Below are 7,392 nucleotides of genomic sequence, written 5' to 3'. Positions count from 1 at the left end.
TTTTGAGTTAAATTCCAAAGTTTATTATTTAAATTATTTGAGAAGAAATTACCTGTCCCGGGATAACTATACTAGATCAAGATCTTAGTTATGGCAAGACAACGCCTCTCCTAATACACCCATTTACACATAGGGACACGTAAAATTATTTTTTCATCCTTAATATCAAAAACTCCTACAAATTTATATTCCTCTTCATCTCTTGATGACAAAACGCGAAAATCTTTTAACGAACGAACAATTAAGAGTGAACTTAGGGGATATAAATTCGGATGCGACTTAATTCAAATTTCATGAACTGCAATCTCCTAGTAAATGCCAAGGGTAGACATGACCTTAATTGCATTAAAATTAATAAAAAGCCTCCTTTAAAAGGGGGCTCATATACCTAATATTCTAGAATCTTAGAATCTACCCGCAGATAACGGTCTAGGATCTGACCGCCTGATAACTATCTATTGTTTGAAAAAATTCCTTATTTGAGATTATACTTGTATCTCACCCATCCCCCTAAAATAATAACAACCTGTTTACTTTAGCAGTGATTGTAATTAACAAATATAAAAACCTCAGAAATACAAAAAAATCTTTTATTCAAATTGTGATAATATTCAAACAAAAATAATGTTTTATTATAATTATTACTTTATTATTTAAGTTTTAGACTATGCAAATGAGATGAAAACGCGTGATAATTGTAGATTTTTCATACCTTACTTTTATTTTCGCATATAATTTTCTTAATTTTTAATCTTTTTCATTTTCATTTTATATTAATTCGTAATTGGTTAATTTATAATTAATAGTATTTAATAAAGGAATTAGATATTATGGTTTAATTTTCTTTCTATTTTATTTCTAGGCATTAATAACCATAACACATAGTATAGGCTTAGAGAGGTGTGAATTACGATAAAAATAATGACTGCAAAAGTTTCTACTTTTTATAACTTGTTTGATAATGTAAATTTATAAATTTTGAATATCATATTAATAAAAGTGTAGGAAAAATATAGAATTTTGAGTTTATAATATATAGAGATAATCATTTTGTAATATGTAATATGGAAATATAATTTTTAGTTAGAAGTTAACGCTTTAGTTATCTAACGCAAGCCCTTTGACAATTTCCCCTGCATGAAAAATTATTTGAATTTCCGTAACAACCCCCATAGTTAAATGGTAAACATTTTCTTTCTCCAGCGTTGTAATACCACCTTTCAATATAATTTTTGCATGGTCCAACATCCATTGGTAAATGACATTCTGAGTTATAAAATAATTTAAATATTATTTTATATATTATATAAATAATATACTGTTGTAACTGCTATTTGTTAGCTATATGTCATATTTCGTTTTATAAACTTCAAATTCCTGAACTTCATATTAATTATATCAAAAGATGATTTTTATGATATAAAAATGATATTCAAAATTATTTTTGATAAATCAATTAATGGAATTATGATTATCAATTTTAAAGAAATTATTAATTGCCTTAAATATTTCAAGTTTGCGTGTTGAATATAAAGATAATTTTTATAATTTCAAAACATTAAAAAATAAAATGTTAACAATCATTGATTTTTTAAGATTTAAGATGTCCGAGTTTGTTTTTTTTATGTTACGTTTAAATCGAATTCTGTATTGTTTGTACAAACATTCTAAAATTAGAATAATATATTTATAAAACCTTACTCTTTCTATATTTTAAATGAAACCTCTGTTAATCGCCTATAAAATTAAAAAAATTATTAAAGACCGGGCGGGTCAAGCCATTAAATTTCATTTTAAAATTAAATACACTGGAATATTTTTAAATGTAGTCCTTAATATAGTTTTTATTATCATGCATTATTGACAAAAGAAGATCTTTTGAAATTATATGCAAATAATAAATTTATATTATAAGATAATATTTTGGTGAAATACATAAGATTTTTGCACAAACGAATTCAAATTTTATTATGATATATAATAACACGTTAAGTTTTATTGCAAAGTTTTAACTCTCAATAAATTTTAATAATTTATATTAAAACTTTATATATAAATATATTCTTCATTTAATGAATACTTATGAAATAATGTTTTTTTTTAAATTATGTCTAAATGATAGGCCCTAACTTTTTTTTATTTTTAATTGTTAACATGTTGTGACTGAAAATTACTTGACAAAATAATTCTAAACCAATTTATAACTTTATTTTTCTGAAATGCATAATTACATATAATATAATAATTCATAATTATGTTTACAATATATCATATATTAAATTATCTAAAGAATTGGTATAAATTTTGACTTTAATTTTATTTTCATCAAGGGGAATATAAGCATGGTATTTTTGTGTTCCCGGAATTCTTTTTGCTCTCAAAAATCTGCTTTCTAGATGATTTTCCATATTATTGTATTCATTATTGCTTACAAAAATGTAATTTACTCCATGTATATTATTTTTTGCAAAGTCGAATAAATCCATTGGTGTCAAAATATGGTTTTGATATGGCAGTTGCAAACTAGCTCGAGCTGCTAGCCGTTTTGTAATACCTCCTAAACTGTCGCACGGACTTATTCCATGAGCTGTAGCAAAAAAATGCCACTCGGCCTTTATACCAAAATCACATTCATGATTATAGAGATTTATGAAATTTTTTTTATTTTTATATTGGATTACGGCCCCAATCAGAAAAATAATAAATTTTGGTCAATATATCAAATCTTTCTTTTAAAAATAAGATCATTTTAGTTTGAAATAAATAAAAGGCACAGGCATTGTGCTTTAAGCAATCTGATATCACCACTAAACTTATATGTTTTATAGTGTTGTCCTGACGATAAAAAATGATAAAAGGGTGAATAGTGGACTGATTATTTGTCCAATGAAATCCCTGTGCATGGTCTTGCACTAAAAATGCATAATTTTCCGAAAAGTCAGCAATAACTAAGTATTCGCCAACATTTAAATTAGATTTTAAATTGTTTTGAAATAATGATTGTTGTGATGCTATAAATGAATGTGGAATCAAATTGTCTAATTTCTCAATTAAATAATCTAGGAATTTATAAGCTGATTTTGTCAGCGTTTCGAGCGTAGTTCTATCAACTACCAACCATTGTTTAAATGATATATAATCTATTGAATTCGTATCAAATAATATAATAAGTCTTTCTTTTATTTGGGATGATCCAGGACAAAATTTACATTTATTGAAGTAACATCCAGGCTGGGCAGGATTGCAAAGACTTTGTGCAATACAATGTTTATAATCGTTTATTGGAGGATAATTATAATGATCATTATTGTTTGTAAGCTGTTTTAATTTTCCCCCTATTAAAATAAGCTTAAAATTTTGGTGTAGTGTGCAGATACACATGGTATGTGTACCTGGTCCACCTGCTAAAACACAGTTTTTGGGTCGTAAGAATGCAAATCTATTCACTCACAATATGTTAACAATTAAAAATAAAAAAAAGTTAGGGCCTATCATTTAGACATAATTTTTAAAAAAACATTATTTCATAAGTATTCATTAAATGAAGATATTTTTGATCAATTTAAGCCATAACTAAAAATTAATTAGGTTATATAGATATATGATTTTTTTTTTGTATTAAAGATTTATTTGGTTTATCTCAATATAAGATCAAATTAAGATACATAAAACATTATAAAAATAAAAAACTATGTAATTACATAATACAATTTTATAATTGAGTTCCCAAAAAGGAGCCATAATTATGTTTAAAAATTTCTATTTCAATTTCTTAGTTACTATATAAAAATTCTCTGGCTTCGTTTATAAAAAAACCAATATTTTATTGCCTAGATTTTTTAATAGGAAAAGTGACTATTTGTGGAAATCACTATTGGAGTAAATATGAAGTTGTTAAAATTATAATAATTAATCTTTTTAGTTTCTGCCTGTAAGTGGATTGAAATTTAAGTTTGAGGGGAATAGAGAGAAGCATGTGCAGTCCCATATCACTGATTTGCCGAGGACCTGAGGTATGGTTGTCATATCATAAGGTCTTAAGCCATCTATTTGAGATAAATTTGTGGATTCTAGATGGTTCCTAATGTGGACGGCTGTTAACCCCATATTTATTACATGGTTTATTCCTGCGTGGCGTTGACTATGTTCACACATTTTATATGATCATTTAAAATATAATATTTTATTAAATGTTTAAAATATTTAATATATTTAAAAATGGAAAATGATTAGGTGTTTTGGCATGATTGTTGCAATAGTAAAAACATATTAATATGTTATATTGTAAATTGCATGCTTATGAAATTGCTGTGCTCCAAGAAAGAATTAATACTTAAGTTTTCTCATAAAATTTATATGATACCGTATTTTTAATAAATGCGTGGAAATTTTTTTTTAAATACAACCTCCACACACATATGAATAAGTATCTTAATATATTTGTAGTGGTTTCATTTTATATGATCAACTCCTTTAGAAGATATAAAGGTTGACAGGTGGTTTTATATTTGCACTACTGCAACCGAAAGGGTTAATTTAATTATATATTTGGTGTATAGATAAGATTTTGTTAAAGGGTTATATGCTAACCCAACATTTCAGTCAAAAAATGTTATGCAAACCTCGAGATTCGTTAATAGATGTCCAAAACTTTCTGCCATCAATGAGCAAAATCTCAAGTCTTTCGTAATATAATTGACAAAAACATTGGCTTAGCTGTTTTTGAAAATGCTGTTTAACAATACTAGATAATATTATCAATAAATTTTTTTAGCACTTCAATATTAAAATTTTAACAATGGAATTCTAAATTACACACTTTACATTATAGTAAAATGTATCATAGAGAAATTGTATCTGTAAGCAGATACATAAGAAAAATATCTTTCTACAATTAGAAATTAATGAACTATAAAATTTGTTAAATATCAATTAAATTTATTATAAATTTTACATAACTAATATAGTTAAGTTTATAAATTTCTATTTTTTAATATATAAATGATACATAGGAGAGACTGGGGTTTGTCAAACCAATTTTTAAAAAATTGGCTATAGATTCTGGTTTTTTTTAGATAATATAAAAAAAATAATATTTGATTAGGTACCTAAAACTATATTCTATAAAGTTGCCTTATAAAAATTTTAAGAATAAAAACCTTTTTTTTTAAATTTTATTTTTTGTAAAAGTGAAAATTTGTCCAACAAGCCCCGATATAGGACTGAGGCAAACCACTTCAAGGGGATTCCTAAACCATTAGTTTTTTTAGGCCATAATAAATTGAAATGCATTTTTATTTAATAATAATGATACATATAGAATAATTTTATTGTTTTATTGTTCAAAATAACTTATAAATTGAAGCTAATTATATATATAAATCGAAATTTTATTTTGTTTAATAAACATTTTGGACATAAAAAATAAAAATCTTAAGGAGAGATTAGGATTTATTTCTTAGTATAAATCAGAAATACCCAGCATAAACAGCTATGAAAATGCCTTTTCAAGATTTTAAAATATTTTTCATTATTAACTGCCATAATTGACATGTATGGTTTAGCAAACCCCTCTAGCTCTAAGTTGACAAATCATGATTGCTATATCTAGATATAATAAATACACATAAAACTTTTCCAAATAGAAGAGTGTTTAAACTTTGCTGTGAAATTTAGTTTACATATAAACGATTATAAATGTTAATAAAAATTAAAATTCTGTCATGTAAAAATCTTTAGAAAATTTTAAAAATTTTATTTCTTAAATAAAATTTTTAAAATTAATTATTTCAAAAGATTTTTTGTCTATAGATGTAAACCTAATAAAACCATATTATGATAAAATTTTAACCTTATGGTATATTTAATTTTAAAATAAGATTAAGTGGTTTGCCAAACTCCGGAGTTTACCTAACCCTAGTCTCCCCTACTAAAATATTTTATCAATTTCGTAGATTATTAACCGGCTAGACCTTGTTAAGTCTCATCATAAATTTGGATTAAATGTATTATAATTATCGATAAAAAATTTAAATCATAATTTTACCGTGAGAACCATTGATTCTTGAAATATGATCAACTAAGCCTAAAATTTATTATTTCAATATATTTGTTCTTTATCAATTGTGTATAATTACCTACCTAGAATAACCAGACAGGCAATAATATTTGCTAGAAATTTCATACTAGATTTAAAAAAAAATAATGACCAAAAAAATGAGTAAAGTTTATAATAATAAATTAATTTATATATATTATTTTTTTATATATTTATAATAAAATATTAATTAAATTATACATTTATCTTTTACATAAGATATTCTTGGCAAAGATTATTGGTAAAATAGAAGAAATAGGATTGCAAATTAAATTCTCTTATACTTATGAAATAGAGAAAATGACTCTAACAGGATTTTAGTAAACACATTCATTCTTTAATATATTTATTTTTAAAAAAACGCATCAATTAGCCATTCATGACAATTAGTTTAAAAAAATTTTAATAATAATATATATACACTTATAATAAAATTAACTGTACATATCAAACATTTGATTTTGATTCCTGGTATTTAATTAAACAAGTTTTAATTTTAATTTATAAAGTGCATAGAAGAAATGTGGTAAAGATAAAAATATAAACTGTACATCTCAAACATTTTATCTTTATTGTGAATATAACTTTATGAAAATGAATGCAGAATGAAACACAAATCATGTCATTTGCAAAATATCAAAGTTTAGAGAGTAAAATTTTGTTATAATATACCTAACTATGATATGAATATGTCATAAAAATATTCAATCTCTTCGGCCGACCCCTTTTAAAATTGTTAAAGATATCTGGAATTATTTAGATAGGTAAATAAATGAGAAAGCCTATTATTTTAGCTCATTAGCACACCTGATTCTTGAGATATAGAGGCTCATAGGTACAAAAAGGAGCCATATATTGGTTTACCTGTATTTTTTAGCAAAAAAGGGAGATGTTTTTGAATTTTTTTTATTGCTTTTTATTTAGACACCTTTTATAAAACGATGTCAAAAACTTAGCGACACTATCGACTCCAAATATTGAAGAAAAAAATAGATGGCGCTTTATGAAATTACGGATTATGGTTAAAATTTTGATGCTAACTTATCAATAACCGTATATTTTCACTTTTTATACTAAAATTTTAATTTCTATTAAATATAATAATTAAACTGAGGGGCAGTGTGGGCAAATTTCCATTAGACACTTAATAATTTAATAAATTTCCAATAATAAATATCTTTCATATAATTTTTTTAATATTCATTTTTATTAACATATAGAAATATAGATAAAATCTTATTCATTTTAAGATATATTTGGAACAAAATTTAGCTAGTCAAATTTTAATGTTTAAA

General features: G+C 24.3%; 1 long non-coding RNA gene across 1 annotated transcript; it reads right to left on the bottom strand.

The window, feature by feature from the left end:
* Positions 1–565: 565 nt before the first annotated feature.
* Positions 566–6,259, bottom strand: LOC135930484 (uncharacterized). The gene is made up of 3 exons (XR_010572785.1): positions 6,142–6,259; positions 6,047–6,085; positions 566–1,266 (listed from the first exon to the last, which is right to left on the bottom strand). It is a non-coding gene; the product is annotated as an uncharacterized LOC135930484 (long non-coding RNA).
* Positions 6,260–7,392: the final 1,133 nt, after the last annotated feature.

Source organism: Gordionus sp. m RMFG-2023, chromosome 5, assembly GCF_954871325.1.
Source record: "Gordionus sp. m RMFG-2023 chromosome 5, tfGorSpeb1-WG-v2, whole genome shotgun sequence".
Lineage (NCBI taxonomy): Eukaryota > Metazoa > Nematomorpha > Gordioida > Chordodea > Parachordodidae > Gordionus > Gordionus sp. m RMFG-2023.
This window is presented reverse-complemented; position numbering and strand designations above follow the sequence as displayed.